This window comes from Myodes glareolus, chromosome 23 (genome assembly GCF_982192425.1).
Source record: "Myodes glareolus chromosome 23, mMyoGla1.1, whole genome shotgun sequence".
Classification (NCBI taxonomy): Eukaryota; Metazoa; Chordata; class Mammalia; order Rodentia; family Cricetidae; genus Myodes; species Myodes glareolus.
Window position 1 is genome coordinate 5,262,673 of NC_142048.1, and position 11,426 is coordinate 5,274,098.

Consider the following 11,426-nt stretch of genomic DNA (forward strand, 5'->3'; position numbering starts at 1 on the left):
TGCTGTTCTTGGTTTTGGTTGTTGTGAGACAGGTTCTCTTTCCATAGCCGTACTGTCCTGGAACTCACTATGTAGACCAGGCTGGACTAGATCTCACTGAGCTATCCTGCTTCTGCCTCCCTGGTGCTGGCTTTAAAGGTGCAAGCCTCTGGGGGCTTCCTTGTGTCCTGCCTACAGCACTCGGTCACACCGCAGTGAAATGCAGCCTGGTCTGGACTGGCTTGTTCAGCCACTTGTGAGTGGACATTCATCAACCATGGGGGGAACAGGTTGCATTGTTTATTTGAGATAGTTTCACTCTGTAACCAAGCTAGTCTGTAATGCATAGAACCACCTACCCCTGCCACCTGAGTGCTGGGATTAAAGGTGAGCCCTAGCACCTGGCTCACTTTCTGGTTTGGAGTCAGTCTTTTCATTTATTTATTCGGTCTGTAGGTCAGAGGACAAGTTTCAGGAGTCAATCTCTCCATCGTGTATATCTTGGACTTGAATTCAGGTCATCAGGCTAGGTAACCCTATATCCCTCTTCTTGGTTCTTTTAAAAATAGTTACTACAGCTGGGCAGTGGTGGCTCACGCCTTTAATCCCAGCACTCAGGAGGCAGAGGGAGGTGGATTCATTCAGATCCATCCTGGTCTACAGAGCAAGTTCCAGGGCAGCCAAGGCTGCACAGAGAAACCCCGTCTCGAAGAACAAGAAGAAAGTGACTGCATTCATCTGGTTTGCTCATCTTTGCAGCTGTGCTTCGGCAGCACACAGTGAGAAAAACAACAAAAGGCGGGCCAGAGAAACAAAATATGCATGACCTTCAAAACTCAGACAGACAGACAGATAGGCTTTTCAAAGAAGTGGGATAGCTGAGTGACATTTCCAGCCTACTTAGGGGAAAGCCCCAACCCCAATTACACACTTAAGTGTCCCCAAAGGTTGAACCACATTCCTCAAACAGTGAACTCAAATGGGGCAGTCCTGAGGTAGGCACCACCCAGCATGCACAGGGCGCTGGGCTGCAGCCGCAGGACCATGGGGGAAAATAAATCACTAAGCGTGCCTGGGTATCCAGATGCGCACAGCACACATGAGCCCTGAGACACAAAATGACATATGACTAATTGTGATCATCTCTCTCCCCTGTTCAAAAGCCTACCATGGCTCCTCAGTACCCTCAGAGAAAACCCTCACTCCCTACCCTGCTGGTCCCCTCTGTCCCCACAGCAACCCTGCCCCACCCATCCTTCCCTCACCCCAACACAGCCTGTTCTGTTGTGAGCTACATCTTGACATGCATGACAGAAACCATGCCCAACATTTCTTGTCCTTCCAACTTGTTGCACACAAACACAGAGCTGTCCTTGGTTCCACAGTTGCCTCTGTCGCTAAGGCCTGTTTGTCACTGCTCTGTTCTCAGGGAGAAAAGCTATCTCTATCCTTGGGATGTGCAGACTCCTTCATGGGACGCTTCCAATTATGGCCACTAGAGGGCACACGTGTGTTAGAAATAGCTATCCACAGAAAAGGAGGCAAGGACCATGGCCTGCAGACTGGGTTGGGTGATCTTGTTTTGAATGTTTTGTCTGCATGTGCAAACCTGTGAGTGGTTGTGAGCCGTCATGTGGGTGCTGGAAACCCAACCCATGCGAGAACAGCCAGGGTCTCATGTAGCTAGCTAATTGGCCTCAAATTTTTGATGTAGCAAAAAATGACCTCAAACTCAGAATCCTACTTTCACCTCCCAAGTGCTGAAGACGTAGGCCTGTGCCACCACACCCCGTTTTCCCAGTGTTTGGACGTGAACCCCAGGCTTCATGACGGCCAGGCAAATGTTCTGCCAAGCGAAGCCCAGACTAGCCCTGATTGATTTGTTTGAGACGGTGCGTGAAATACCATGTCTGATCTACATTTTTGTTTTGTGTTGGCTATTGATTTTTTTAAAATATATTTTTAATATTTATACAATATTCTGTCTGCGTGTATGCCTGCAGGCCGTAAGAGGACACCAGACCTCATTACAGATGGTTGTGAGCCACCATGTGGCCGCTGGGAACTGAACTCAGGATTCCGGAAGAACAGGCAATGTTCTTAACCGCTGAGCCATCTCTCCAGCCCCTGGCTTTTGATTTTTTCAAGGCAGGGTTTCCCTGGCTGTCCTGGAACTCACTTTGTAGATCAAGCTCCCTGCAAACTCAGAGATTGGATTTCCTCTGCCTCCTGAGCACTGGAATTGTACCGCCACTGCTGAGCACAACTGTTTGTACATAGAGGTGAAATTCAGGTACCATGTAGCTGATAATTTATTTTTAATTATTTGAGGCAGTGGTTCTCAATCTTCTTAATACTGTGACCCTTTAATACAGATTTTTATGTTGTGGTACCCCCAAACCATACAATTATTCCATTGGTACTTCATAACCATAATTTTACTACTGTTATGAATCATACTGTAAATATTTTTGGAGACAGAGGTTTGTCAAGGGGGTTGTGACTCCTATTTGAGAACTGCTGATTTAGGGGGCCATGTAAGAACGTTGCACACCTTTGGATACAGGAGAACACCTTCAGGTGTGGCCTTCCACCCCATTCAAGGCAGGGTTTCTTGGTCACTCTGACTGCCCTGCCGATGCTCCCTTCCGGCTGCAAGAGCATTGGAATTAGAGACACAGTGCTGCTGTCGCTTGGGTCCTGGGGTCCAGACTCTGGTTGCTTGGCCGCATACAGCTCTCTCGTGAGGAAAGCACTTTTTCACCAAGCAAGCAGTCTCCCCTGGCTCGTAGAGGGCTTTGAAATGAGCATTCCAAACACTGGCAATATTGTGTGACCCCGAATCCTACCATGTCCATCATCCCCACATGCTTCCCCAAACCCTGGAAGCCATTGCTCTGCTGCCATCTGCGAGCAGTAGCCTGGTCTGGATGCTTCAGGTCAGTGAGGTCACACTATGGAGCCCTACATGTCTGCTGTCACTCAGGAAGGTTTCCAGTTTGTCTCACTGTGGCACAGGTAAGTGCTTCGTTCCTTTTTTGTGCCTGAGTGTAACCCAGCTGGACACTTCTCACTGCTCATCTGTTGGCTTCTGCATGTCCCACCTTCAAGATGCTGCACAAAGACCAGTCTGACCATCGCCCTGCACTTCTTTTTTTAAAAAAAAGAATACTTATTTATTTATTATGTATACAATATTCTGTCTGTGTGTATGTCTGCAGGCCAGAAGATGGTTGCAGATGGTTGTGAGCCACCATGTGGTTACTGGGAATTGAACTCAGGACCTTTGGAAGAGCAGGCAATGCTCTTAACCACTGAGCCATCTCTCCAGCCCCTGCCCTGCACTTCTTTTAAGTAGATTCCCAGTAGCAGAATTCCATCTTTCTTTGTGAAGACCCTTGCTCTTGGCAAGGTAGGAAGGTGGTGTCTTGAAATTCCTTGTAAATACCTTGCACAGCACACACGCTTTTTCCACCACCTATCATGAACTGCAGCCCCTGCCCCACACCACCCAACCTCCATCAACCTGGGAGTGGAATTTACATTGTCTCCTTGGCAGGAGCTCCTTCCTGATCTGTGCCCCCAGCCCCTCACTGGGGATTCTAGACAGGGGCTCCACCCGAATCACACCCAAACTCAAGTACATCTTAAATGTGTATCCTGATACATGAATCCTCCCTGCATGCCCTTGATTGTAGTCATCCTTCTTCCTAGAGAAAAATGTCAGCAAAACCACTAGCTAGTTTCAGTTTTAAGATTTTACTTTATCATTTGTGTGTGTGCACATAAGAGCCCTCAGGGGCCAGGAGATCATGTCAGATTCCTGGAACTGGAGAGTTGTAAGCTATGTAAGCTATGGTGCTGGGAAGCTCTCAGGTCCTCTGTTGCCAGTTTCTCTTGTGGCCTCTGTCCTTGGCCATCGTTACATCAGCAGACTCTCCGGTCGCTGTTCTACCTGCTTTGTGCAAACTTCAGCCGTTATCCTTCTCCTTCTTACCTGTGTGCAGTGGACCGCATCCCTTTTGTCCTTACTACATAAGGTTCCATCATAAGCATGGGCGTGAAGCTATTCCCAGCATGCCTGTCGCACTATGGCAGATGTGTGTCTAGTGTCCAGGATAGAATGTTTGGATGATAGGTGAAATCTGAACTCAGCATAATGGGTGCTGCAGTTTCCCATGCTGGTAAGCCTCTTTTCTTCTGCAGCAGTGAGGGAGAATGTTCAGTTGCTCTGTATTCATGCCAACACTTAGTGATATCAGGCTCTTTTTGCAACCCTGCCCGTGGGAGTGGCTTATGCAGGTTACAACCACTTTGCAATCCAGGCTCTGTGCCTACTGCTGGACATGAGAGCAGGGATTCAGTGGGAACTGACCATGTCTACTTTCTTGAGCCATGCCAATTCCAGAAGCCCAACAACTACCTTTACCTCTGTGCCCTGGAGTTTTTAATTCACTTATATGAATTATGCATATTGAATTTCATTCTTATGTTTCCATACACACTTGATGTGTTTCTATTGTATTCACCCTTCTGTCCCCCTCCAACACTCACTGATCTCCTTTCTCCTGCTGCTCCCCCTCCTCCTTCTGCTCCCCCTCCTCTTTCTGCTGCTCCTCCTGCTGCTCCCCCTCCTCCTTCTGCTCCTCCTGCTGCTCCTGCTTCTCCTCCTCCTTCTGCTCCCCCTCCTCCTTCTGCTCCTTCTCCTGCTACTCTTCCTCCTGCTTCTTCTCCTCCTTCTGCTCCCCCTCCTCCTTCTGCTCCTCCTGCTACTCTTCCTCCTGCTGCTCCTCCTCCTACTGCTCCTGCTGCTCCTTCTGCTGCTCCTCCTGCTGCTCCTCCTCCTCCTTCTGCTGCTCCTCCTGCTGCTCCCCCTCCTCCTTCTGCTCCTCCTACTCTTCCTCCTGCTGCTCCTCTTCCAGCTGCTCCTCCTCCTGCTGCTGCTCCCCCTCCTCCTTCTGCTCCTCTTCCTCCTCCTGCTGCTCCGTCTTCTCCTTCTGCTGCTCCTCTTGCTGCTCCCCCTCCTGCTCTTCCTCCTCCTGCTTCTCCTCTTCTTGGTTACTGAATGACTTTCATGATGGCTGCTTACAGGAGCATGCAGGGCTGTATACAGGAGCACAAGCTCCCAGTGGCTACACCACTGAAGGAAAGGTCTCTTCCAAGGGGCAGGAGAGGTGAGATGCGTCAGTAGTTAAAAGCACTTGCTATGCAAGCATGAGATTTTGATCTGAACATCCATGTAATGAGTGAGGAGCCCCACAAATGCCTGTAACCCCGACCTTGAGGGGGACAAAATGGTCAGTTAGAATGACAGCTACCAAAAGACATCCCAAGTTCAAGAAGAGACTGCCTCAAAGGAGTTAGCCAAGAGTGACTGAGGATGGGGCCTGACATACTTCTGTGGCCTCTGTGAGCATGCAGCTGCATAGATCTGAGCACACGTACATGCCACACTCACACACCACACCCATGCCACACACTCACACACACTCATGTCACTCACACATGCACACTCACACACCACACACTCATATGTTATACACACTCGCATGTCACACATACACAAGCACACTCACACACACTGCACATTCAGATGCCACACACACACTCCACACACATGCTCCCTACTCACACACAGACACCGAGTCAGCAGGCAGTGGCCCTGAAGATGCAAACCCCACAAAAGCACACCGAGTCCAGGGAGCACAGCCGGAGACACAGCAGGCTGACTCCTGCAGCCCTTTCCTGCAGAAGCTGCACTTCCCACTCCACTCACCCAGCTGTTTCCCACCCCTCCCCACCCAAGCTGCTTCCAAGAGAAACAGGCTGCACCTGGCACAGCTTCCCAGAAGGCCTGGCGGCAGCAGACGAACCACGTGAAGGGTTTGTGGGGGGTGTGTTGTCATGTGGCCATGCCCACTACACCTGCTGCATGGGGGGGCGGGGCTCGAGGGGGCTGGAGCCCAACAAACCTGACTGCCACCCTTGCTGGCCTCTGAGTCCCCAAGCCTTGTCTGGGAAATGGGCTCAGAAGGGCCTGAACTCTTAGGGTGAGTCTGGTGGGATGGGGGGGGGGTGCATGCAGGAAGCCAGTGACATCATGGTCAAGGTCTCGAGTCAAGAATGAACCCACCCCAGAATTCCTCCATGACAGTGTAATAATGTTTTGCACACACCACTCACACAGATACACACGAGAGTGCCACAGCAGGACCACGGCTTCTGTGTGCACACACCACTCACACAGACACACACAAATAAAGAATTTTTTAAGAAAAGAGACTGATAAATATACAAATAAATACATGTGTGTAGTTTTGGGGAACTGAATCAAACTAAATAGCCCAGGTTGGCCACAAACTTAAATAGACCTTCCTACCTAAGTGCTGGAATTACAGGTGTGTTCCATCAAGCACAGCTTTATTTTGAGAAAGGGTCTCATGCAGCCAGGCTGGCCGCCAACCTGCCAAGTCCTAGAGATTGGTGTGATCTCCCGCCTTCACATCCCCAGTGCTGAGGTGGCCGCAGGCAGGCACAACCACGTCTGCTTTGTGCTGGGAATGGGAGCCACAGCTTCATGCCTGCCGGGCAACCCCTCTGCCACTGAGCTACAAGCTACATCCCCAGCTCCTAAGAATATTCTAGTTGAACTTAAATCCACACAGCTTAGCATTAAATGCAGTACAGCTATCATTGTCACCTACTTCCAGATCATTCCATTTACCAGAAGGAAACGTCCCCCATCCCCAAGAGCAGCCACACCCACCCACCCCAGGCCCTGGCAGCCTGTGGTCTGTGTCCTGTGTCCATTAACTGCCTTGATTTGAACACCACATGGTGCAGGGGGACATGCTGTGGAGCCTTCTCTGCCCGGCTTTGCCACCCAGTGTCTTGTCTCCAGGCAATGTGTGTCAAAGCTCTGCCCCTTCTCAGTATTCAATATTCCACAGTGTAGGTGGGATGCACTGTGCTAGCCATGAACCTACACACACCAGACACACCACACACACCACATACACCACACACACCATACATACATCACAGACCACATACACCACACACACCACATATAACACGCACACCACACACACGATATACACCACACATACCACACACACCATGTACACCACACATAACACACACACCACACACACTACATACACATCAGACACCACACACCACATACACCACAGACATACCACACACACCACACACACCACACATACCACACACACCACACATACCACACATACCACATACACATCAGACACCACGCACACCACACATACCACATACACCACGCATACCACACACACCACACACACTACATACACATCAGACACCACACACCACATACACCACACATACCACACACACCACACATACCACATACACCACACACACTTGTTTGAACATTTATCTTTTTATGATTGTTTTAAAATCACACTATTTGTGTGTGCTTAATTATGTGCACCGTGTGCTCAGGCCCTCAGGCTTGATGGCTAGTCTCTCTACACAGCAAACCATCTCTTCTGCCCCTTCCTGGCCCATTTTGAAGACAGTATATACATGTGCCAGGATTTTACGAGACGCAGGAAGGTGAAATATGGAATGTTCTCACCCTAAGTAAAGGACGTCTCTGTGTCGCTCATGCACGACCTCAATGTTTGGGTGAATTCATAGCAAAATAAGCTTCCTTTCTGACCACCTACACATGCAAATGTACACACGCACGCACAGGCGTTCAGGCAGACGTATATACTGGGTGTCAATTATGTATTTTCAGTAGTAAGTTTGCAATAGAAACACTTTTTAAGCTGGGTGGTGGTGGCACACACCTTTAATCCCAGCACTCAGGAGGCAGAGGCAGGCAGATCTCTGTGAGTTCAAGGCCAGTCTGGTCTACAAAGCGAGTTGCAGGAGAGCAGAGGCTACACAGAGAAACCCTGTCTTGAATCCTTTCCCAAAAAAAAAACAAAACAAAACAAAACAAAAAAAAACCACTTTAAAGTAAAAGAGCAGTGTTTTGAGGCAGGTGATATGTTTTGTGTCTGCACTGGGGCGGCTGAGGCAGGAGATATGAGCCCCATGCCAGCTTGGGCCACAGAACAAGACCCTATATCAAAGCCACAACCACAACAATAGCAAAAGAATTCTCCAGAAGTCTGTGTCTTGGTTGATGAGGGCAGAGAAAGAATCAGATTTCCAGGCAGTGAGGTGGCTCAGTGGGTAAAGATGCTTTCTGCCAAGCCTTAGGACCAGAGTTCGATCCCCAGGGACCCACTTGGTAGAAGGAGAGAACCTACTTCCCCAATTGTGCTCTGACTTTTCCATGTCCACCAGGGCATATGCACGTGCACACATACACACACGTGCACACACATACAGACGCACATGCATGCATGCACACACACACACACACACATATAAACACAAACACATACAAACACATTTTAGAAACAAACTTTAAAGAGGCAGGCTTTAGGTTCCATCTTGTCCCCTCCATTTGCTCCCCTGGGAAGGGGGCAGTAGAAGCTCGATTCTACGCATTGTGCATTGTGCTCCTTCTGCATGGTCATCCCTCCCGTGCCATCTTCCCAGTGAACTCATGTGTGAGGTTTCTCAAACCTCATGTGCAATGTCCCTCCTCCATACAGACATTTTTGTGTTCTCATCCCCTGCAGCAGAGCCCTGAGGCTGCCTGGTCAGGACATCTGTGTTCCCCTACATTGGAGCTCCTTGAGGGACACAGAGGGCTGAAAAGTGGTAATAACAGACATTCAAGGCAGCAGGACTCCCGAAACAGTGCTCTTTCTGAAAACATGTGTGAATGGGGGTGCCCAGCCACAGCCACCTGGGCCCTGCCCCCTTCCCGTCCTCACAGCCCCTGCCAGGGCCAGGACAGCCTGTCCCCTGAGTGTCCCCCGGGTCACAGATAAGGCTGCCAGTGGGCTATCAGCAGGAAACATCTTAGCAAGCAGGAAACCACGACATGAGCCAACCGCGCCCGCACCAGGCTCAGCCTATCCTTGGCCTGATATTTTGGGAGCCACTATTTAAGCCGGACTCGGCTCCTGCTCTGAGCTGGACTGTGTTCCCCGGGGGAAGGCTCCATCTCCACGTCCCTCACCAGCCTGAGACTGCAGGGACACGGGGACCAGATCGCACAAACCTCTCGAAAGACACAACCTTCTCTGTGACCGCTGGACAACCCAAGCGGGTGGCTTCACTTTCCTGGTCATAACCGTCCCTGGGTTCTGTCCTAGGTGAGAAACCTCCTAGGAGGCCAGGGCCTTGTCTGAAGGTTCCAGACCAAGCCAGCTTGTAAAAAACCCATGTTCAAGTGAAAACGGAGCCCAGAGCTGGAGAAATGGTTCGGCAGCTAAGACTGACTGCTCTTGCAGGGGACACGGGTTCAGTTCCCAGCACCCACATGGTAGCTCACAGCCATCTGTAACTCCAACTCCAGGGGATCTGACACCCTCTGAACCATGCAGGTAGAAGGTTTATATGCAATGCATGTACATACATACATGCAGGCAAACACACACACACATACACACACAAGCCCCCACACACAAATATAACCTAAAACAAATAAATAAAAACAGGGGTGTGAAGGGACGGTGCCGTGGTCAACAGCATGTGCAGGGAAGGGATTTAGTTCCCAGCACCCATGTCACCTGTAACTCCAGCTCCTGGGGAGTGAGTACCTGTGGCCTAGGAGGGCACCTACACTCATGTGCAGAAATCCACATACAGACACACATACCCAATTAAAAATTAAAAAATAAGTGAATAAAAATAATAGCTAGGGCCTGGCACTATGGCTCAGTTGATAGAGTGCTTGCTTAACAAGCATAAAAGCCTGAATTTCCACCCCCCAGCATAACACAGCGTTCCAGATGTGGAGGCAGGAGGACCATAGTTACATACAGAGTTTAGGCTAGCCTGAGCTACGTGAGACAGGAAAAAAAAGAAACAGGTACATTGACTGACATCTGTTACCTCAGCACTTGGGAGGCTGAGACAGGAGGATTGCAAAATATTTGAAACCAGCTTTGGCTACATAGTGACATCCAGGTGAGCTTGGGCTATGATGAGAAACCCTATCTCAGAAAACAACAACAACAAAATACCCTAAAACAAAAAGGCAGCAACAAAACGGATCAGAGAAAGAGAATAAAGGCACTTAATCGCCACTGACAATCCAAGTTTGGTCCCCAGGGCCTGTGTCCTGTAAGTTGTCCATTGACCCTATAAAGACATATAGCATAATAAAGTAAATAAATGTGATTTTAAAGTATTTTTTTAAAAAAGAGGAAAGAAAAAAGTCTAGGTACGGTGACATACACCTTTGATTCCTGTGTACTCAGGAGGCCAAAGCAGGGGGATCTTTGTGAGATCCAGGCCAAAAAGCAACACAGGCTGGAGCAGACTGACAGATTATAAAGACATCGCTGTAATTATTTCCGTCTTCCAGATTTGCAAAAGGAGGCCCAGGGAAGGGGAGGCAGTAGCCTGAGGTCACACAGCAGTCCAGAGGCCCTGGCCACCACAGCCTAGGCTGACCCTGCTTCTGTTACACGGCTGGCCAGCCAAGACTTAGGATTTGAACTCGGTTCCACCTTCACTAGTGAGTCCAGGTGGAGCACACAGCCAGCTCCAGGTTCTCTTGCCGAGCGCCGTGCTCCCCAGGCTAGTAAAAGCGAAAAGTAGAAGTGAGACAGACCTGAGCTTTCTGTGTCTGTGGCCCCTGCTCAGAGCTGGGGAGGGGAGAGGTGGGCGAGGGACACCAAGCGTGGCTATGTAAAGTGGCCACTGGCACCTGCTAGTACGAGTGCTGAAGCAGGCACTGTGGCCCCCACCCGGGCAGCTGCAGCCACCCAGAGGGAACGGCTGTGCCAGATATAACTGGGCCAGACCCCGCCCAGAGTGCAGCTCTGAGTCCCTGTGCCTGAAAAGCTACTTTGAGCCAAAGTGTTGTGGTGGGGCATTATCCCGAGCCCGGCCTCAGTTTCCGTACCCCAAGAACGGTCTCAGTGCGATCACGTGCTCCTTGACGTCCTTAAGCCTTGGTGATGAATACAGGCCAAGACTTCTCTTGCCTGAGGCCACAGCGCCAAAGGTCTGCAGGCCTGCGTGTGTCCTCCAGGCTGGCCTCTGCGTCATGACGGGAGGGAGGCTCAGTACCGGTCGCAAGCCAGGTGCACGGCTCTGAAACTTGGGCTGGAGAAAGTTGCAGCCGAGGTCAAAGCGTTCACAAGCAGGGCACTCAGACCTGCAGCTGCCCTCTGGTTAAAGCTCGTAAAATTTCCAGGGCAGTACTTAGAGAGACCCTGCCTTGGGGTGTGTGTGAGTGTGTGTGTGTGTGTGTGTGTGTCTGTGTGTCTGTGTGTCTGTGTGTGTCTGTGTGTGTGAGTATGTGTGTTTGTGTATGAGTGTAT